The sequence below is a fragment of the Balaenoptera ricei genome, chromosome 2 (genome assembly GCF_028023285.1).
Source record: "Balaenoptera ricei isolate mBalRic1 chromosome 2, mBalRic1.hap2, whole genome shotgun sequence".
NCBI lineage: Eukaryota > Metazoa > Chordata > Mammalia > Artiodactyla > Balaenopteridae > Balaenoptera > Balaenoptera ricei.
The window spans coordinates 60,089,526-60,112,009 of NC_082640.1; the positions used below are offsets into that span (position 1 = coordinate 60,089,526).

A 22,484-nucleotide genomic window follows, 5' to 3' on the forward strand; every position below is an offset into this window, starting at 1 on the left:
CATGTCCCTGCAGCCCAGACTTGGGCAGCGCGCTTTCTGTACCCCCTGTGTGGATTTTGACATTCATTTGTGTTCAGCTGTAGCTTGTTTGATTCCTGCCTTTACTCCAGGTTTCTAGGACTTTGTAGATCCTGACTCATCACCAATTCCTTCCGGTTTTACTGCCTACATATATCGTGAAACATTCCCCTTTTCCATCTGCTTTGTTCAGCCTTCCTTATCTCTGGACCTCGCCTGGCTCCCTGACCTCAGCTTTGCCCTCATAGGTGCCCTCTTCAGTCCTTTGTCCCCCCTACACACACACAGTCATCTTTCATAAATCCTTCATGTCACTTCCTGAGTTAACACTTTGGCTGGTATCTGCTAGGGCTGCTGAAACAAAGTACTGCAAACTGGGTGGCTTAAACAACAGAAGTTTACTGTCTCACAGTTCTGGAGGCTGGAAGTCTGAGATCAAGGTCTTGGTAGGGTTGGTTCCTTCTGAGGGCTGTGAGGGAGCATCTGTTTCAGGCCTCTCCCCCGGCTTCTGGTGCTTTGCTGGTAATCCTCGGCATTCCTTAGCTTGCAGAAGCATCACTCTGACCTCTGCCTTCTCTTCACATGGTGTTCTCCCTCAGTGTGTGTCTGTGTCCAAATTTCCCTTTTTATAAGGACCTTAGTCATGTTGGGTCTGGGGCCCACCCTACTCCAGTATGATCTCATCTTTTTTTTTTTTTTTAATACATTTATTTATTTATTTACTTTTGGCTGCATTGGGTCTTCGTTGCTGCGTGCGGGCTTTCTCTAGTTGTGGCGAGCGGGGGCTACTCTTCCTTGCAGTGCGCGGGCTTCTCATTGCGGTGGCTTCTCTTGTTGGGGAGCACAGGCTCTAGGCGTGCGGGCTTCAGTAATTGTGGCTCGTGGGCTCTAGGGCACAGGCTCAGTAGTTGTGGCACACGGGCTTAGTTGCTCCGCAGCATGTGGGATCTTCCCGGACCAGGGCTCGAACCCGTGTCCCCTGCATTGGCAGGCGGATTCTTAACCACTGCGCCACCAGGGAAGTCTAGCCTCATCTTAACTAATTATATCTGCAACAATCACATTTCCAAATTAGGAAATCACAGTCTGAGGTACTGGGGGTTAGGATTTCAACATATGACTTTGAGGGGGAGGACACAATGACTCAACTCATAACAGGTGGCATATAAAACCCTTGATGGTCTTGTCCCAGGCTGGCCACCCCCCCCGACCCCCGCCATCTCATCTCCTTCCAGTCTGCACTCTGTCTTCACTTTCACTCTAGCCGAGTGAAACATCTTTGCCTTTGGGAAGTGTTCTGCGCAGTAGTAAGTCTCTGAGCCTTTCCACATGTTGTTCACTGGCAGGACAGGCCTGCCTGCCAAACTTCTTTTCATCCTTAAAACCTGTCTCAGAGTGAGCTCCCAGTCACCACGCCCTTCTCTTGAGACCTTATACGAACTCCCGCTAGGCCCCGAGTGTGCCAGGTCACTCCCACACTTTATCTTCGGGGCCCACTGCGCCTGGCCCTCAGCAGGCTCCCCTTAAAGTCCGTTGCATGGAATGTAATCTGCAAGCCCATAACTGATCGAAGAACACAATAAGGCTTGTGGACATCACTTGTTTCCCTGTGGGTCCTGCAGTCCTGGGTTTTCTCTCGGAGCTCAGGGGGCATCTGGCAATAGCCCACTCCAAAAACCACACTCTTGGCTTTCACCTCCCCATGCTGGTGCTTGTGGAATCCAGAATAAAAGAATATAACAAAACTATAAGAATATAAGAATCTTCTTTTTGAAAGTTCTCCTGGAAGTCAGTGGCAACTGTTGCCCACTTGGTCTTGCTTTCCAAGGATGGAAGGAGCAGGTTTACAGTCTCCTGGTCCCTCACAGGCCCTTCCTCCTGATGGAGCAGAGTGAGCTGGGCGAGCCGCTTCCTCGCTCTCCCTAGTGGTCAGCCTCCTCGCTCTGCCCATGGCAGCTGCTCGCCTGGTGCTTGAGCCCGCCCAGTGCTGTTCTGTCTTCCGCTGAGCCCACCTTGAAACACCTGAGCTCAGCTGAGCACCTCCAGTACAGCCACACATTCTGCAGCACCTCTCTGTCTCTCTCATCAGGAGATTGAGCTCTTGAGATAACAGCGTGGCTGTCGCTATCCCCCGGCCAATGACCTCCAGACCCTGGACACCTGATGCCACATTTGGATTCACAGGGAGTCAAGATCTGGGGTCAGAGAGTCTGCAAACAAACCAAGCCTTTAAAATAATCCCACACATTCTAGTGCGATGAAGCTTTGAGCGCCTGCCTCTCCACCCTGTTCTTCCTCTCTCTGCAGTCCCCATAGTGAGCAACTTCCAGGAGGACGTGGAGGGACACAGAATAAGAAGGGAGAAAGTGACTGACTGGCTGCATGTGCCAGCTAGGGTGTTATGGGGTCTGTGCTGACCCTCCCGGAAACTAGAGGCATGTCTGAACGAGGCACTCAGGCCTCCCATAGAGATGGCAAACATGCACCCCTGGGAGCAGGTGTCTCTGTGACACCCCCTACCTCCCAGCTCTCTAGATGCCCACCTGCCTGCCCCAGCCCACTCAGTAGAGCACAGCGCATTCCTGGTCTGCCACTTGATGGCCAACCCCCAGAGCTGTCAGTAGAAAAGGCAGTGCCTCTGAGGCAGAGGGCAGAAGCCTGGGGGGCTAGCAAGTGGCATGCATGATTCACAGCCTCAGATGGGCCAGGGAGACAGGGCACCCCAGCTGATCTCTCTCTGACCAGGAGCTGTGTCCAGGGAGGGATTTCCATGACATTAGAAATTATGGCTAGACAAGCTAGGGGCGCTCTGGGCCACGCTGGAGATGGAGAAAGGTCAACGTTCATTGCTCACCATGACCTTCAGGCCAGCGAGGGCCCTGAGGCTCACCATATCACACTAGTACACAGACCATCTGGGGATTAACCTGCAGACAACAGCGATAAGTCTCAGGACCCTCGGGAGAGGGCCTTGCTCCAGGGGGGATGGCAGCCCTGGAGGGCGGGAGTGCCAGCCTCAGCCCGGGCAGGAGAAGTGGCTCCTGCAGTCTCAACAGTTGCCAGCGGGTCACAGTCAGACTAATGCTGACCAGCTTCTGTTTAAACTCGCTCCAGCACAAATCATTTTTAAAACCCAGGTGGCAAAGTTGCAGGCTTTGGGGCCTGCCAAGTTCACAGTGCCTCTGTGTAGTCATTAATACTTCCCTCCCAAATTTATTAGTCTTGAAGCTCACCCATAACTGATGAATTACAGCCCCTGGTGGGAGTGCCGCAGCTTTCACCATATATCACAGTGAGGCTTGGTGTCCCCCCATGCTACACCAGCGCTCAGAGAAACCCCCCCAGAGGTGCACCAGGCCCGCAGAGCTGGCACCAGTGTTTAACCGTGGGAGAGGAGGGGCCTGTGTGCCAATGGAGGCAAGTTGGGGTTTCTGCCATCACTGGCCTCCTGATGTGTGTGCCTGATGGGGGGCATTGGGGACCCCGGGGAGCCCCAGAGCTGTAGAACTAGAATTGGGCAGCGAGGCAGCTGACAGGGCAGAGCTGGTGTGGGTGGTACTGAGGGAAGGACATGGGTTTAAGACTCAGGGCTGGGTTTGAATCTCAACTTGGCCTTGAACAAGTTACTCAAACTCTCTGAGCAGGACTGGCTTTATGGTGGGGTGACCCATGCAGTCACCGAGGGCCTCAAACTTGGTTCAGTGCTCTGCTGTCACTCTCTTGAAATTCTTAATGCTGTTTTTCTTTCAGTGAGGGATATTTGACATATATAATTGACATATTAGTTTCAGGTATACTAGGTAATAATTCGATATTTGTATATACTGCAGAGTCACAATAAGCCTGGTTAACATCCATCACTATACATAGTTACAGAATTTTATTTCTTGTGATGAGAACTTTTAAGATTTATTCTCTTAGCAACTTTCAAATATAAAATACAATATTAACTATAGTGACCATGTTGTATCATATCCCCATGACATTTATTTTATAACCAGAAGTTTGTACCTTTTGACCTCTTTCACCCACCCATTTCACCCACCCCCAACCCCTGCCTCTGGGAACCACCAATCAGTCCTCTGTATCTGTTCCTTTTTAGTTTTGGTTCTGTTTTTATTTTCTATTTTATTTTTTTTAACATCTTTATTGGTGTATAATTGCTTTACAATGGTGTGTTAGTTTCTGCTTTATAACAAAGTGAATCAGCTATATGTATACATATATCCCCATATCCCCTCCCTCTTACATCTCTCTCCCACCCTCCCTATCGCACCCCTCTAGGTGGTCACAAAGCACTGAGCTGATCTCCCTGTGCTATGCAGCTGCTTCCCACTAGCTATCTATCTTACATTTGGTAGTTTATATATGTCCATGCCACTCTCTCACTTCATCCCAGCTTACCCTTCCCCCTCCCCCGTCCTCAAGTCCATTCTCTACGTCTGCATCTTTATTCCTTTCCTGCCCATAGGTTCGTGAGAACCTTTTTTTTTTTTTTTTTAGATTCCATATATATGTATTAGCATACGGTATTTGTTTTTCTCTTTCTGACTTACTTCACTCTGTATGACAGTCTCTAGGTCCATCCACCTCACTACAAATAATCGTTTCTTTTTATGGCTGAGTAATATTCCATTGCATATATGTGCCACATCTTCTTTATCCATTCATCTGTTGATGGACACTTAGGTTGCTTCCATGTCCTGGCTATTGTAAATAGAGCTGCAATGAACATTGTGGTACATGACTCTTTTTGAATTATGGTTTTCTCAGGGTATATGCCCAGTAGTGGGATTGCTGGGTCGTATGGTAGTTCTAGTTTTAGTTTTTTAAGGAACCTCCATACTGTTCTCCATAGTGGCTGTATCAATTTACATTCCCACCAACAGTGCAAGAGGGTTCCCTTTTCTCCACATCCTCTCCAGCATTTATTGTTTGTAGATTTTTTGATGATGGCCATTCTGACTGGTGTGAGGTGATACCTCATTGTAGTTTTGATTTGCATTTCTCTAATGATTAGTGATGTTGAGCATCCTTTCATGTGTTTGGTGGCAATCTGTATATCATCTTTGGAGAAATGTCTATTTAGGTCTTCTGCCCATTTTTGGATTGGGTTGTTTGTTTTTTTGATATTGTGCTGCATGAGCTGCTTGTATATTTTGGAGATTAATCCTTTGTCAGCTGCTTTGTTTTCTCCCATCCTGAGGGCTGTCTTTTCTTCTTGTTTATGGTTTCCTTTGCTGTGCAAAAGCTTTTAAGTTTCATGAGGTCCCATTTGTTTATTTTTGTTTTTATTTCCATTACTCTAGGAGGTGGATCAAAAAAGATCTTGCTGTGATTTATGTCATAGAGTGTTCTGCCTATGTTTTCCTCTAAGAGTTTTATAGTGTCTGACCTTATATTTAGGTCTTTAATCCATTTTGAGTTTATTTTTGTATACGGTGTTAAGGAGTATTCTAATTTCATTCTTTTACATGTAGCTGTCCAGTTTTCCCAGCACCACTTATTGAAGAGGCTGTCTTTTCTCCATTGTATATTCTTGCCTCCTTTATCAAAGATAAGGTGACCATATGTGTGTGGGTTTATCTCTGGGCTTTCTATCCTGTTCCATTGATCTATATTTCTGTTTTTGTGCCAGTACCATACTTTTTTGATTACTGTAGCTTTGTAGTACAGTCTGAAGTCCAGGAGCCTGATTCCTCCAGCTCCGTTTTTCTTTCTCAAGATTGCTTTGGCTATTCAGGGTCTTTTGTGTTTCCATACAAACTGTGAAATTTTTTGTTCTACTTCTGTGGAAAATGCCATTGGTAGTTTGACAGGGGTTGCATTGAATCTGTAGATTGCTTTGCGTACTATAGTCATTTTCACAATGTTGATTCTTCCAGTCCAAGAACATGGTATATCTCTCCATCTGTTTGTATCATCTTTAATTACTTTCATCAGTGTCTTAAAGTTTTCTGCATACAGGTCTTTTGTCTCCTTAGGTAGGTTTATTCCTAGGTACTTTATTCTTTTTGTTGCAGTGGTAAACGGGAGTGTTTCCTTAATTTCTCTTTCAGATTTTTCGTCATTAGTGTATAGGAATGCAAGAGATTTCTGTGCATTAATTTTGTACCCTGCTACTCTACCAAATTCATTGATTAGCTCTAGTAGTTTTCTGATAGCATCTTTAGGATTCTCTATGTATAGTATCATGTCATCTGCAAACAGTGACAGTTTTACTTCTTCTTTTCTGATTTGGGTTCCTTTTATGTCTCTTTCTTCTCTGATTGCTGTGGCTAAAACTTCCAAAACTATGTTGAATAATAGTGGTGAGGGTGGGCAACCTTGTCTTTTTCCTTATCTTAGTGGAAGTGGTTTCAATTTTTCACCATTGAGGACAATGTTTGCTGTGGGTTTTTCATATATGGCCTTTATTATGTGGAGGTACGTTCCCTCTTTGCCTACTTTCTGGTGGGTTTTTATCATAAATTGGTGTTGAATTTTGTCAAAAGCTTTTTCTGCATTTATTGAGATTATCATATGGTTTTTATCCTTCAGTTTGTTAGTATGGTGTATGACATTGATTGATTTGTGTATACTGAAGAATCCTTGCATTCCTGGGATAAACCCCACTTGATCATGGCGTATGATCCTTTTAATGTGCTGTTAGATTCTGTTTGCTAGTATTTTGTTGAGGATTTTTGCATCTATGTTCATCAGTGATATTGCCTGTAGTTTTCTTTTTTTGTGACGTCTTTGTCTGGTTTTGGTATCAGGGTGATGGTGTCCTCGTAGAATGAGTTTGAGAGTGTTCCTCCCTCTGCTATATTTTGGAAGAGTTTGAGGATAGGTGTTAGCTCTTCTCTAAATATATGATAGAATTTGCCTGTGAAGCCATCTGGTCCTGGGCTTTTGTTTCTTGGAAGATTTTTAATCACAGTTTCAATTTCATTGCTTGTGATTGGTCTGTTTATATTTTCTATTTCTTCCTGGTTCAGTCTCAGAAGGTTTTGCTTTTCTAAGAATTTATCCATTTTTTCCAGGTTGTCCATTTTATTGGCATATAGTTGCTTATAGTAATCTCTCATGATCCTTTGTATTTCTGCAGTGTCAGTTGTTATGTCTCCTTTTTCATTTCTAATACTGTTGATTTGAGTCTTCTGCCTTTTTTTCTTGATGACTCTAGCTAATGTTTTATCAATTTTGTTATCATCTCAAAGAACCAGCTTTTAGTTTTATTGATCTTTGCTATCATTTCCTTCATTTCTTTTTCATTTATTTTTAATTGGATTTTTATGATTTCTTCCTTCTGCTAACTTTGCAGGTTTTTTTGTTCTTCTTTCTCTAATTGCTTTAGGTGTAAGCTTAGGTTGTTTATTTGAGATTTTTCTTGTTTCTTGAGGTAGGATTGTATTGCTATAAACTTCCCTCTTAGAACTGCTTTTGCTGCATCCCATAGGTTTTGGGTCATCGTGTTTTCATTGTCATTTGTTTCTAAGTATTTTTTGATTTCCTCTTTGATTTCTTCAGTGATTTCTTGGTTATTTAGTAGTGTATTGTTTAGCCTCCATGTGTTTGTATTTTTTACAGAAATTTTCCTGTAATTGATATCTAGTCTCATAGTGTTGTGGTCGGAAAGGATACTTGATACGATTTCAATTTTCTTAAATTTACCGAGGCTTGATTTGTGACCCAAGATATGATCTATCCTGGAAGAATGTTCCTTGAGCACTTGAGAAGAAAGTGTATTCTCTTGTTTTTAGATGGAATGTCCTATAAATATCAATTAAGTCCATCTTGTTTAATGTGTCATTTAAAGCTTGTGTTTCCTTATTTATTTTCATTTTGGATGATCTGTCAATTGGTGAAACTGGGGTGTTAAAGTCCCCTACTATGATTGTGTTACTGTCGATTTCCCCTTTTATGGCTGTTAGTATTTGCCTTATGAATGGAGGAGCTCCTATGTTGGGTGCATAAATATTTACAATTGTTATATCTTCTTCTTAGATTGATCTCTTGATCATTATGTAGTGTCCTTCTTTGTCTCTTGTAATAGTCTTTATTTTATTTTAATGTCTATTTTGTCTGATATGAGAATTGCTACTCCAGCTTTCTTTTGATATCCATTTGTATGGAATATCTTTGTCCATCCCCTCTCTTCAGTCTGTTTGTGTCTCTGAGTCTGAAGTGGGTCTCTTGTAGACAGCATATATATGGGTCTTGTTTTTGTATCCATTCAGCCAGTCTATGTCTTTTGGTTGGAGCATTTAATCCATTTACATTTAAGGTACTTATCGATATGTATGTTCCTATTACCATTTTCTTAATTGTTTTGGGTTTGTTTTTGTAGGTCTTTTCCTCCTCTTGTGCTTCCTGTCTAGAGAAGTTCCTTTAGCATTTGTTTTAAAGCTGGTTTGGTGGTGCTGAATTCTCTTAGCTCTTGCTTGTCTGTAAAGTTTTTAATTTCTCCATCGAATCTGAATGAGATCCTTGCTGGGTAGAGTAATCTTGGTTGTAGCTTTTTCCCTTTCATCACTTTAAATATGTCCTGCCACTCCCTTCTGGCTTGAAGAGTTTCTGCTGAAAGATCAGCTATTAACCTTATGGGGATTCCCTTCTATGTTATTTGTTGCTTTTCCTTTGCTGCTTTTAATATTTTTTCTTCGTATTTAATTTTTGATAGTTTGATTAATATGTGTCTTGGCATGTTTGTCCTTGGATATATCCTGTATGGGACTCTCTGTGCTTCCTGGACTTGATTGACTATTTGCTTTCCCATATTAGGGAAGTTTTCAACTATATGCTCTTCAAGTATTTTCTCAATCCCTTTCTTTTTCTCTTCTTCTGGGACCCCTAATTCGAATGTTGGTGCGTTTAATGTTGTCCCAGAGGTCTCTGAGACTGTCGTCAATTCTTTTCATTCTTTTTTCTTTACTCTGCTCTGCGGTAGTTATTTCCACTATTTTATCTTCCAGGTCACTTATCCGTTCTTCTGCCTCCATTATTCTGCTATTGATTCCTTCTAGGGAATTTACAATTTCATTTATTGTGTTGTTCATCATTGTTTTTTTGCTCTTCAGTTCTTCTAGGTCCTTGTTAAATGTTTCTTGTATTGTCTCCATTCTGTTTCCAAGATTTTGGATCATCTTTACTATCATTACTCTGAATTCTTTTTCAGGTAGACTGCCTATTTCCTCTTCATTTGTTTGGTCTAGTGGGTTTTTACCTTGCTCCTTCATCTGCTGCATATTTCTCTGTCTTCTCATTTTGCTTAACTTACTGTGATTGGGGTCTCCTTTTTGAAGGCTGCAAGTTTGTAGTTTCTGTTTTTTTTGTTTTTTTTGTTTTTAGAGATAATTCTTTTTTTTTTTTTTTAAACTTTGGGTTTATTTATTTATTTATGGCTGTGTTGGGTCTTCGTTTCTGTGCGAGGGCTTTCTCTAGTTGCGGCAAGTGGGGGCCACTCTTCGTTGCGGTGCGCGGGCCTCTCACTATCGCGGCCTCTCTTGTTGCGGAGCACAGGCTCCGGACGCGCAGGGTCGGTAATTGTGGCTCATGGGCCTAGTTGCTCCGTGGCATGTGGGATCTTCCCAGACCAGGGCTCGAACCCATGTCCCCTGCATTGGCAGGCAGATTCTCAACCACTGCGCCACCAGGGAAGCCCATTCCTGTTGTTTTTGGTGTCTGCCCCCAGTGGGTAAGGTTGGTTCAGTGGGTTGTGTAGGCTTCCTGGTGGAGGGGACTGGTGCCTGTGTTCTGGTGGATGAGGCTGGATCTTGTCTTTCCGGTGGGTAGGACCACATCCGGTGATGTGTTTTGGGGTATCTGTGAACTTATTATGATTTTAGGCAGCCTGTCTGCTAATGGATGGGGTTGTGTTCCTGTCTTGCTTATTGTTTGGCATGGGGTGTCCAGCACTGGAGCTTGCTGGTCATTGAGTGGAGCTGGGTCTTAGCGTTGAGACGGAGATATCTGGGAGAGATCTCACTGATTGATATTACATGGGAACGGGCGGTCTCTGGTGATGTAATGTCCTGAACTTGGCTCTCCCACCTCAGAGGCTCAGGCCTGACACCCGGCCGGAGCACCAAGACCCTGTCAGCCACACGGCTCAGAAGAGAAGGGAGAAAAAAACGAAAGGAAGAAAAATTAAAAAATTAAAATAAAAAAAGTTATTAAAATAAAAAAAATTTTTAAAGTAATAAAAAAAAGAGAGCAACCAAACCAATAAACAAATCCACCAGTGATAACAAGTGATAAAAACTATACTAAGATAAACACAAAAATCAGTTAGTAGTCTCTCACATACAGCAAATCCTAAGTCTACAGTTGTGCCCAAAGTCCACCGCCTCAATTTTGGGATGATTCTTTGTCTATTCAGGTATTCCACAGATGCACGGTACATCAGGTTGATTGTGGAGATTTAATCCGCTGCTCCTGAGGCTGCACAGAGAAATTTCCATTTCTCTTCTTTGTTCGCACAGCTCCTGGGGTTCAGCTTTGGATTTGGCCCTGCCTCTGTATTTAGGTCGCCCTCTGGTGTTTGTTCTTCGCCCAGACAGGAGGGGGTTAAAGGAACGGCTGATTAGGGGGCTCTGGCTCACTCAGGCCGGCAGGAGGGAGGGGTTCAGAATGTGAGCTGAGCCTGTGGCCGCAGAGGCTGGTGTGACATTGCAATGGCCTGGGGCGTGCCATGTGTCCTCCTGGGGAAGTTGTCCCTGGATCACGGGACCCTGGCAGTGGCAGGCTGCACAGGCTCCCAGGAGGGGAGGTGTGGATAGTGACCTGTGCTTGCACACAGGATTCTTGGTGGCTGCAGCAGCAGCCTTAGCGTTTCATGCCCGCCTCTGGTGTCCACACTGATAGCCGTGGCTTGTGACCATCTCTCAAACTCATTTAGGTGGTGCTCTGAATCTCCTCTCCTCGCACACCCCGAAACAATGGTCTCTTGACTCTTAGGCAGTTCCAGACTTTTTCCCAGACTCCCTCCCGGCTAGCTGTGGCGCACTAGCCCCCTTCAGGCTGTGTTCATGCAGCCAACCCCAGTCCACTCCCTGGGATCTGACATCTGAAGCCTAAGCCTCAGCTCCCAGCCCTCACCCGCCCCGGTGAGTGAGCAGACAAGCCTCTCAGGCTGATGAGTGCTGGTCGGCAGCGATCCTCTGTGCAGGAATCTCTCCGCTTTGCCCTCTGCACCCCTCTTGCTGTGCTCTCCTCCGTGGCTCTGAAGCTTCCCCCTGCCCACCCCCCATTTCCACCAGTGAAGGGGCTTCCTAGTGCGTGGAAACTTTTCCTCCTTCACAGCTCCCTCCCTGAGGTGCAGGTCCCATCCCTATTCTTTTCTCTCTGTTTTTCCTTTTTTCTTTTGCCCTACCCAGGTATGTGGGGAGTATCTTGCCTTTGGGAAGTCTGAGGTCTTCTGCCAGCATTCAGTAGGTATTCTGTAGCAGTTATTCCGCATGTAGATGTGTTTTTGATGTATTTGTGGGGAGGAAGGTGATCTCCACGTCTTATTCCTCCGCCATCTTGAAGGTCCTCCTGTTTTGTTTTTAGATTCCACATAAAAGTGAGATCACACCTTGTCTTTGTCTGACTTATTTCACTTAAGCATAATGCCCTCTGGTCCATCCAGTTTGTTGCAAATGGCAAGATTTCATTCTTTTTTACGGATGAATAACATTCCATTGTATGTATATGTGCGTGTATGTATGTATATGTATATATCACATCTTCTTTATCCATTCATCTATTGATGGACACTTAGGTTGTTTCCATATCTTGGCTATTATAAATAATGCTGCTATGTACATTGGGGTGCATGTATCTTTTCAAATTAGTGTTTTTTTCTTCAGATATATACCCAGGAGTAGAATTGCTGGATCATATGGTAGTTCTTAGTTTTTTGAGGAGCCTCCATACTGTTTTCCACAGTGGCTACACCAATTTAGATTCCCACTAACAGTGTACTTGGGTTCCCTTTTATCTGTCTTCTCGCCAACACTTGTTATCTCTTGTCCTTTTGATAATAGCCATTCTAACAAGTGTGAGGTGATATCTCACTGTGGTTCTGATTTACATTTCCCTGATGATTAGTGAAGTTGAGCACCTTTTCATGTACCTTTGCCCTATTGTATGTCTTCTTTGGGAATATGTCTATTCAGATCCATTTTTTAATTGGATTGTTTGTTTTTTTTGCTATTGAGTTGTATGAGTTCTTTATATATTTTGGATATTAACTCTTATCAGATATGATTTGTGAATATTTTCTCCCATTTGGTAGGTTGCCTTTCATTTTGTTGATGGTTTCCTTTCCCGTGCAGAAACTTTTTAATTTGGTATAGTCCCAGTTATTTTTGCTTTTGTTCCTTTTGCTTTTAGTGTCAAATCCAAAAACGCATTGCCAAGACCAATGTCAAGGAGTTTACCTACTGCCTATATTTTCTTCTAGGAGTTTTATGGTTTCAGGTTTTACATTCAAGTCTTTTTTTTTTTTTTTTGACTCTTATTTGATTTTAATTTTTTATACAGCAGGTTCTTATTAGTTATCTATTTTATACATATTAGTGTATATGTGTCAATCCCAATCTCCCAATTCATCCCACCACCACCCTCTCTCCCCGCTTTCCCCCACTTGGTGTCCATACATTTGTTCTCTACGTCTGTGTCTCTATTTCTGCCTTGCAAACTGGTTCATCTGTACCATTTTTCTAGATTCCACATATATGCATTAATATACAATATTTGTTTTTCTCTTTCTGACTTACTTCACACTGTATGACAGTCTCTAGGTCCATCCACATCTCTACAATTGACCCAATTTCTTTCCTTTATATGGCTGAGTAATATTCCATTGTATATATGTACTACATCTTCTTTAACCGTTTGTCTGTTGATGGGCATTTAGGTTGCTTCCATGACCTGGCTATTGTAAATGGTGCTGCGGTAAAGGTTGGGGTGCATGTGTCTTTTTGAATTATGGTTTTCTTAGGGTATATGCCCAGTAGTGGGATTGCTGGATCATATGGTAATTCTATTTTTAGTTTTTAAGGAACCTCCATACTGTTCTCCATAGTGGCTGTATCAATTTACATTCCCACCAACAGTGCAAGAGGGTTCCCTTTTCTCCACACTGTCCCCAGGATTTGTTGTTTGTAGATTTTCTGATGATGCCCATTCTGACCAGTGTGAGGTGATACCTCACTGTAGTTTTGATTTGCATTTCTCTAATAATTAGTGATGTTTGAGCAGCTTTTCATGTGCCTCTTGGCCATCTGTATGTCTTCTTTGGAGAAATGTCTATTTAGGTCTTCTGCCCATTTTTGATTGGGTTGTTTGTTTTTTTAATACTGAGCTGCATGAGCTGCTTATATATTTTGGAGATTAATCCTTTGTCCATTGATTCATTTGCAAATATTTTCTCCCATTCTGAGGGCTGTCTTTTCATCTTGTTTATAGTTTCCTTTGCCATGCAAAAGCTTTTAAATTTCATTAGGTCCCATTTGTTTATTTTTGTTTTTATATCCATTACTCTAGGAGGTGGATCAAAAAAGATCTTGCTGTGATTTATGTCAAAGAGTGTTCTTCCTATGGTTTCCTCTAAGAGTTTTATAGTGTCCAGTCTTACATTTAGGTCTTTAATCCATTTGGAGTTCATTTTTGTGTATGGTGTTAGGGAGTGTTCTAACTTCATTCTTTTACATGTAGCTGCCCAATTCTCACAGCACCACTTACTGAATAGACTGTCTTTTCTCCATTGTATATCCTTGCCTCCTTTGTCATAGATTAGTTGGCCGTAGGTGCGTGGGTTTATCTCTGGGGTTTCTATCTTGTTCCATTGATCTATATTTCTGTTTTTTGCCAGTACCATATTGTCTTGATTACTGTAGCTTTGTACTATAGTCTGAAGTCAGGGAGTCTGATTCCTCCAGCTCTGTTTTTTTTCCTCAATATTGCTTTGGCTATTTGGGGTCTTTTGTGTCTCCATACAAATTTTAAGGTTTTTTTGTTCTAGTTCTGTAAAAAATGCCATTGGTAATTTGATAGGGATTGCACTGAATCTGTAAATTGCTTTGGGTAGTATAGTCATTTTCACAATATTGATTCTTCCAATCCAAGAACATGGTATGTCTCTCCATATGTTTGTGTCATCTTTGATTTCTTTCATCAGTGTCTTATAGTTTTCTGAGTATAGGTCTTTTACCTCCTTAGGTAGGTTTATTCCTAGGTATTTTATTCTTTTTGTTTCAATGGTAAATGGGAGTGTTTCCTTAATTTTTCTTTCTGATCTTTCGTTGTTAGTGTACAGGAATGCAAGAGATTTCTGTGCATTAATTTTGTATCCTGCAACTTTACCAAATTTATTGATTAGCTCTAGTAGTTTTCTGGTGCCACCTTTAGGATTATCTATGTATAGTATCACGTCATCTGCAAACAGTGACAGTTTTACTTCTTTTCCAATTTGTATTCCTTTTATTTCTTTTTCTTCTCTGATTACTGTGGCTAGGACTTCCAAAACTATGTTGAATACTTGTGGTGAGAGTGGACATCCTTGTCTTGTTCTTGATCTTGGAGGAAATGCTTTCAGTTTTTCACCATTGAGAATGATGTTTGCTGTGGGTTTGTCATATATGGCCTTTATTATGTTGAGATAGGTTCCCTCTATGCCCACTTTCTGGAGAGTTTTTATCATATACGGGTGTTGAATTTTGTCAAAAGCTTTTACTGCATCTATTGAGATGATCATATGGTTTTAATTCTTCAGTTTGTTAATATGGTGTATCACATTGATTGATTTGCATATACTGAAGAATCCTTGCATCCCTGGGATAAATCCCACTTGATCATGGTGTATGATCCTTTTAATGTGTTGTTGGATTCTGTTTGCTAGTTTTTTGTTGAGGATTTTTGCATCTATATTCATTAGTGATATTGGTGTGTAATTTTCCTTTTTTGGAGTATCTTTCTCTGGTTTTGGTATCAGGGTGATGGTAGCTTTGTAGAATGAGTTTTGGGAGTGTTCCTTCCTCTGCAAGTTTTTGGAAGAGTTTGATAAGGATGGGTGTTAACTCTTCTCTAAATGTTTGATAGAATTCACCTGTGAAGCCATCTGGTCCTGGGCTGTTGTTTGTTGGAAGATTTTTATTCACAGTTTCAATTTCAGTGCTTGTGATTGGTCTGTTCATATTTTCTGTTTCTTCCTGGTTCAGTCGTGGAAGGTCATACCTTTCTAAGAATTTGTCCATTTCTTCCAGGTTGTCCATTTCATTGGCATAGAGTTGTTTGTAGTAGTCTCTTAGGATGCTTTGTATTTCTGTGGTGTCCATTGTAGCTTCTCCTTTTTCATTTCTAATTTTATTGATTTGAGTCCTCTCCCTCTTTTTCTTGATGAGTCTGGCTAAAGGTTTATCAATTTTGTTTATCTTCTCAAAGAACCAGCTTTTAGTTTTATTGATCTTTGCTATTGTTTTCTTTGTTTCTATTTCATTTATTTGTGCTCTGATCTTTATGATTTCTTTCCTTCTACTAACTTTGGGTTTTGTTTGTTCTTCTTTCTCTAGTTCCTTTAGGTGTAAGGTTAGATTGTTTATTTGAGATTTTTCTTGTTTCTTGAGGTAGGATTGTACTGCTATTAGAACAGCTTTTGCTGCATCCCATAGGTTTTGGATCGTCATGTTTTCGTTGTCATTTGTCTCTAGGTATTTTTTGATTTCCTCATTGATTTCTTCAGTGATTTCTTGGTTACTTAGTTACATATTGTTTAGCTTCCATGTGTTTGCTTTTTTTACATTTTTTTCCCTGTAGTTTATTTCTAATCTCATAGCGTTGTGGTCAGAAAAGATGCTTCATATGATTTCAATTTTCTTAAATTTACTGAGGCTTGATTTGTGACCCAAGATGTGATCTATTCTGGAGAATGTTCCATGTGCACTGAAGAAAGTGTATTCTGCTATTTTCGGATGGAATATCCTATAAATATCAGTTAAATCTATCTGGTCTATTGTGTCATTTAAAGCTTGTGTTTCCTTACTAAGTTTCTGTCTGGATGATCTCTCCATTGGTATAAGTTAGGTGTTAAAGTCCCCCACTATTATTGTGTTACTGTTGATTTTCTCTGTCATGGCTGTTAACATTTGCCTTATGTATTGAGGTGCTCCTATGTTGGGTGCATATATGTTTATAATTGTTTTATCTTCTTCTTGGAGTGATCCCTTGATCATTATGTAGTGTCCTTCCTTGTCTCCTGTAACATTGTTTTTTAATTAATTTATTTATTTTTGGCTGCATTTGGTCTTTGTGGCTGCATGCAGGCTTTCTCTAGTTGTGGCGAGTGGGGGCTACTCTTTGTTGTGGTGCGCAGGCTTCTCATTGCAGTGTCTTCTCTTGTTGCGGAGCACAGGCTCTAGGCGTGTGGGCTTTAGTACTTGTGGCACGCAGGCTCAGTGGCTGTGGCTCACGGACTCCAGAGCGCAGGCTCACTAGTTGTGGCACACGGGCTTAGTTGCTGCCTGGCATGTGGGATCTTCCCGGACCAGGGCTCGAACCCGTGTCCTCTACATTGGGAGGCAGATTCTTAAACACTGTGCAACCAGGTAAGCCCCTCTTGTAACATTCTTTAAAGTCTATTTTATCTGATATGAGTATTGCCTCTCCAGCTTTCTTTTGATTTCCATTTGCATGGAGTATCTTTTTCCATCCCCTCACTTTCAGTCTGTATGTGTCCCTAGGTCTGAAGTGGGTCTCTTGTAGACAGCATATATATGGGTCTTGTTTTTGTATCCATTCATCGAGCCTGTGTCTTTTGGTTGGAGCATTTAATCCATTCACATTTAAGGTAATTATCGATATGTATATTCCTATTACCATTTTCTTAATTGTTTGGGGTTTGTTTTTGTAGGTCCTTTTCTTCTCTTGTGTTTCCCACTTAGAGAAGTTCCTTTAGCATTTGTTGTAGAGCTGGTTTGATGGTGATGAATCCTCTTAGCTTTTGCTTGTCTGTAAAGCCTTTGATTTCTCTGTCAAATCTGAATGAGATCCTTGCCAGGTAGAGTAATCTTGGTTGTAGGTTCTTCCCTTTCACCACTTTAAATATGTGATGCCACTCCCTTCTGGCTTGTAGAGTTTGTGCTGATAAATCAGCTGTTAACCTTATGGGAGTTCCCTTTTATGTTATGTGTCGTTTTTCCCTTGTTGCTTTTAATAATTTTTCTTTGTCTTTAATTTTTGTCAATTTGATTACTGTGTGTCTTGGCATGTTTCTCCTTGGGTTTATCCTGCCTGGGACTCTCTGCGCTTTCTGGACTTGGGTGGCTATTTCCTTTCCCATGTTAGGGAAGTTTTCAACTATAGTCTCTTCAAATATTTTCTCAGATCCTTTTTCTCTCTCTTCTCCTTCTGGGACCCCTATAATGCGAATGTTGGTGCATTTAATGTTGTCCCAGAGGTCTCTTAGGCTGTCTTCATTTCTTTTCATTCTTTTTTCTTTATTCTGTTCTGCAGCAGTGAATTCCACCATTCTGTCTTCCTGTTCACTTATCCATTTTTCTGCCTCAGTTTTTCTGCTATTGATTCCTTCTAGTGTATTTTTCATTTCAGTTATTGTGTTGTTCAGCTCTGCTTGTTTGTTCTTGAATTCTTCTAGGTGTTTGTTCTTGAATTCTTCTAGGTCTTTTTTAAACATTTCTTGCATGTTCTTGATCTTTGCCTCCATTCTTTTTCTGAGGTCCTGGATCATCTTCACTGTCATTATTCAGAATTCTTTTTCTGGAAGGTTGCCTATTTCCACTTCATTTCATTGTTTTTCTGGGGTTTTATCTTGTTCCTTCATCTGGTACATAGTCCTTTGCCTTTTTTCATTTTGTGTGTCTTTCTGTGAATGTGGTTTTCGTTCCACAGGCTGCAGGATTGTAGTTCTTCTTGCTTCTGCTGTCTGCCCTCTGGTGGATGAGGCTATCCTACATTCAAGTCTTAATCCATTTTGAGTAAATTTTTGTTTATGGTGTAAGAGAGTGGTCCAGTTTCCCCAGGACCACTTATTGAAGAGACTGTCCTTTGCTCATTGTGTATTCTTAGCTCCTTGTTTGTAAATTAGTTGACCATACATGGGTAGGTTTATTTCTGGGCCTTAATGCTTTTTTTTTAAAAAATAATTTATTTATTTTATTTATTTATTTTTGGCTGCATTGGGTCTTTGTTGCTGCGCACAGGCTTTCTCTAGTTGCGGCGAGTGGTGGCTACTCTTGGTTGCGGTGTGCAGGCTTCTCATTGCGGTGGCTTCTCTTGTTGCAGAGCATGGGCTCAAGGCATGCAGGCTTCAGTAGTTGTGGCGCATGGGCTTAGTTGCTCCGTGGCATGTGGGATCTTCCCGGGCCAGGGATTGAACCCGTGTCCCCTGCATTGCCAGGCGGATTCTTAACCACTGCGCCACCGGGAAGTCCCAACCTTAATGCTTTTTTTTTTTTTAAAGGAATTCCTTTATTTTTATTATTTATTTATTTATTTATTTATTTATTTATGGCTGTGTAGGGTCTTCACTTCTGTGTGAGGGCTTTCTCTATTTGCGGCAAGCAGGGGCCACTCTTCATCGTGGTGCGCAGGCCTCTCACTATCGCAGAGCCTCCTGTTGCGGAGCACAAGCTCCAGACGCGCAGGCTCAGTAGCTGTGGCTCATGGGCCTAGCTGCTCCGCAGCACATGGGATCCTCCCAGACCAGGGCTCGAACCCGTGTCCCCTGCACCAGCAGGCAGACTCTCAACCACTGCACCACCAGGGAAGCCCCTTAATGCTTTTTAAACAAGGGGCCCCTCAAGTTATGCAGCTGGTCTTGTGTCTCAACCCTAATTTTTCCAAAATGAGAATAGTAGTGGAAGCACACCTTCACTGAGAGGAACTGAACATTCAGTCATACACACTGCCCTCAGCCTGGTACACAGCAGGTGCTCAGTGAATAGTAGTGTCCCCCCTCAGTGAGGGCTGCTGAGCTGTGGAGCAGCAAGTTGGAGTTTGGGAATGGGAGTCCCGACCAGGAATCAGGGCTTCCCTCTGGGCTTTGGGGCCTGGATCTACACAGGACGTGTGGGTGTGCAGTCCTGACCCCCACCCCCAGGCTGGCCAGTCCTGTTGCCTATGGGAGGCCCAGCTGACTCACCACCCTTTTGCTCCACCTCTGCCTTGCTGGGTAGGTTGGGGCCCTGCCCAAGGAGCAAACCCCACGTAATGAGCATTGCCACCACAGCACCCGACCGGCTTTAAGAGGATTAGTCAGGATGGCTTCGCAGAATGTTCACACCCTAGGAAGAAAGGTGCCGGGCAGCCGAGAGCAGCTGCCACAGAAATGACCCAAGACTTTGGGGCTGGCAGGGAGCACCATTGGCCGGGGTTTCAGGGAGGTGAGGGACAGCCCCAGGTTAGACTTGACCTTCATTATCTCAGTGAAACATACAGCTCACCAGCATGTAGATATTTCTTATTCCCGTTTTACAGGTGAGGAAGCTGAAGCTCAGAGTGACTAGGGACTTGCCTAAGACCACACAGCAAATGTCTGCAGAGCTGAGGTTGGCACCTGGGCTCTTTTGTCCTGGAGCCTGTGTTTGTACCAACCCTTCTTTCCTACCCCTCCAGGGTCAGCCAACCCAGTCCTCCTGTGAGGCAGTTCCTACATGGCCCTAGGGCTCCTTGGTGCCACATCAAACCAAACTGTGGGGCAGGGGGTTATTCTTAAATGGAAGGTGGGTAGTCCCATGTTGAGGCTGACTGATGGCCTCTTCCTGGCCACAAGCATCTGTGCCTGCCTCTCTTCCCTCCCCCCAGGCTCCCAGACACCCAGTAGTCACTAGTCTCTGGGCAGGAAGTACCAGGGACTGAGAGCAAGGCTGTGTGCTGCAGGGTGCAAGGAGCATCTAAGAGGGTGAGGGGAATGGTCCTGGGAGGTCTTGCATGCCCCTGACCCGGCCATAGTCACTGTTCAGTCATCCTATTTTTTGGCGGCTGGTATACACCAAGCCCCATGCTAAGTGCTGGGGAGACTCTGAGTAAAATGTGGCCCCTGCCCTCTAAGGCTCTTGGGCCCCTGTGTGGATGGGGACAGAACTCCAGCCCAAGTGGTCAGTTGTGGAGAAGGGGGCCTGCCTGAAGCAGGGGTGGGGGGGCGGGCGGGCAGCATCAACCCTGCTAGGGAAGCCCGGGCAGGCCTTGCTCTGACTTGTCTTAAAGGTCACTCTGAGGCCCCTGTGTGGGTACATGTTTGGAGCAGAGGAAGCAAATACAGACTGGACAGGCCTGCGGTGGCTGCCTGGAGACCTAGGTTCTGTGTCAGGCGTGTCCATGGAGTGAGCAATCCCATTCATTAATCCCGCAGGCATGACAAGAGTCCAAAGGGGAAAGCACGAGGTCTGACCTAAGGCTGGACTATGGGCCATAGCAGAGGGCATCTGGGGTCCCTCAACTGGTCAGATTCAGCAGCAGTTGCATCGTTGGTAAGGATGGAGAAGAAGCATGGAGAAGTGACCAGGGTCCCAGCCTGGGTGGGCAAGGGAACCATTCACCAAGATAGATAGAGGTGGAGGGAGAAACTGAGTTCAGTTTTGGACATGTTGAGTCAGAGGTAGCTGGAGGTCATCCAGGTGAAGCTGTCCAGTTGGCCAGACAAGTCAAAAGATCAGGAGAGATATCTGGGCTGAAGGTCACCTGGCCTAGGTTATTTTTATCAATGGCTTGGATGAAGATGTGAGCATCCTCAAATAGTCAACACTGAGACAGGAGAGAGAGAGAGAGAGAGAGAGAGAGAGAGAGATTACCTTAGTAGACTGAATCAAGATACAGAATGCTTTCAGCAGGCTCTGGGCTGAAACCAGCAAGCTGACATTTGCCTGAGATGATAAACATGACATCCTCTGGGGGGGGGTTACACAGCCACAGCATGGCGAAGGCCTGGCTGGCCTGGCCCCAGCTCCTGCAGAGAAGACCTGGGCATTGATGTTGGCCACGAGCTCATGAGTCAGCAGAGTAGGGCAGTTGCTAAACCCACTTGGAGGAGGTTAGGCTGCATTAGGGGAATGATCACACCGGATCTTGGGAAGGACCCATCTGTTAAACAATCCCAGCCTTGCAGGACAGCAGTGAGGATTAAAGGAGATCGGTGTGTGAAGTGCCAAACCTGCAGTCCGGAGCTTTGAAGGGCACAGTAAACGCTAGCTCCCTCCTCCCTCCTCCTCCCCCCATCTTGGTCTCATCTAGAGCCCACAGTGAAACCTTCAGAGTGGAGAGGCTGGAAAACTGGGGAGGGGTGAAAAACGGACAGGGGTTTCTCAGGAGAAGAGACTTCTCAGGAGGGATGTGAGGGCTTTTTAAGTGCTGGAAGGTCTGTCATACAGACTGTGAGTAGAAATGGGCTTAGCCTTGGTACCTGTGGGGGCCGGAGCAGGATCTGCAAGGCTTCACATAGCAGGCTCTTCCTGATGAGACGGAGACTGGCTGCCTGACCAAGGAGGGGACGTCCCTAGGAGGCCCTGACTGTGCTCCTTGGAGGTAGAGGGTCAGGCACACGGACCCTGTTGAGCACAGATGAACCTGATGATTAGAGCTGCTCAGCAAAGAGGTAGGAGTCCCCTTCCCTGAGGTGCGCAGGCCGTGGTGGGGAGAGCCCCCCGTCAGGCGGGGGTTGAGGTGACTCCCGCACTGGGGGGTTCGGGACCTAGCTCAGATGCCTCCGGTCCCTTCCCACTCTGCTCTGACTCTCACCTCTTGGAACTTCAGGGCTGGCAGAGGGGTCGGGAGCCAGCTGTCGCAATCTCTAAGAGCCCCGCCGGCCCCCTTGTGGTACAGATAAAGAAACTGAGGCCCAGAGAGGGGCTGTGACCTGCCCAGGTTCCCATGGTGGGCCAGTGGCAGCACCAGCGCAAGAGCCCAGGCTCTGGTTTTTCCTCATTCACTCCAGGCAACCTCCTGAGAGTGGCCCCTTTGGGATTCATGGGTCTGTGGCTACTTCAGCTGAGTTCATTGTCCTGCCCATGTCACGTGGCCCTCTACAGCCCCATCACAGGTGCCTGCTGCCATGGCCTCAGGATAAAACCAAGATAAGTGACCAGAACCTCCCACCTCCCACTACCCAGGGTGGCCTGCAGGGCTAGACAGCATTTACAACATAAATTATGAAGGACCATGGAGGAGAGGGTTGCTGTCTGATTCTGAGGCAGCGTTGCTGGTTGATCCTGAAGCAGGGCCTGGAGCCGGCCTGGGCCCCCCCCCCCCCTCAGCTCAGGCATTAATGAAACACACACTTTTTTTTTCATTTAAAAAAAAATGAAATGACCACAGGCATCTGACGATCAAAAGAGGCCAAAAAAGCTTTTAAGAGCCAGGTTGCTGTGTGTGCTGCCACCTGGTCTCCCAGTGTCAGGGCAGACTGGCTTCTGCAGCCGTCTCAGGTGTGCCCAGGAAGGGGGCCACAGAAAGCGTCAGGCCCAATCACCTGCCGACCATGGCTTCTT

At 44.2% G+C, this 22,484-nt stretch overlaps 1 protein-coding gene across 2 annotated transcripts in view; it reads left to right on the forward strand.

The window, feature by feature from the left end:
- TMEM266 (transmembrane protein 266) overlaps window positions 1-22,484 on the forward strand; it is a 137,843-nt gene that overhangs the window by 111,783 nt on the left and 3,576 nt on the right. The gene's annotated exons all lie outside the window — the stretch shown is intronic.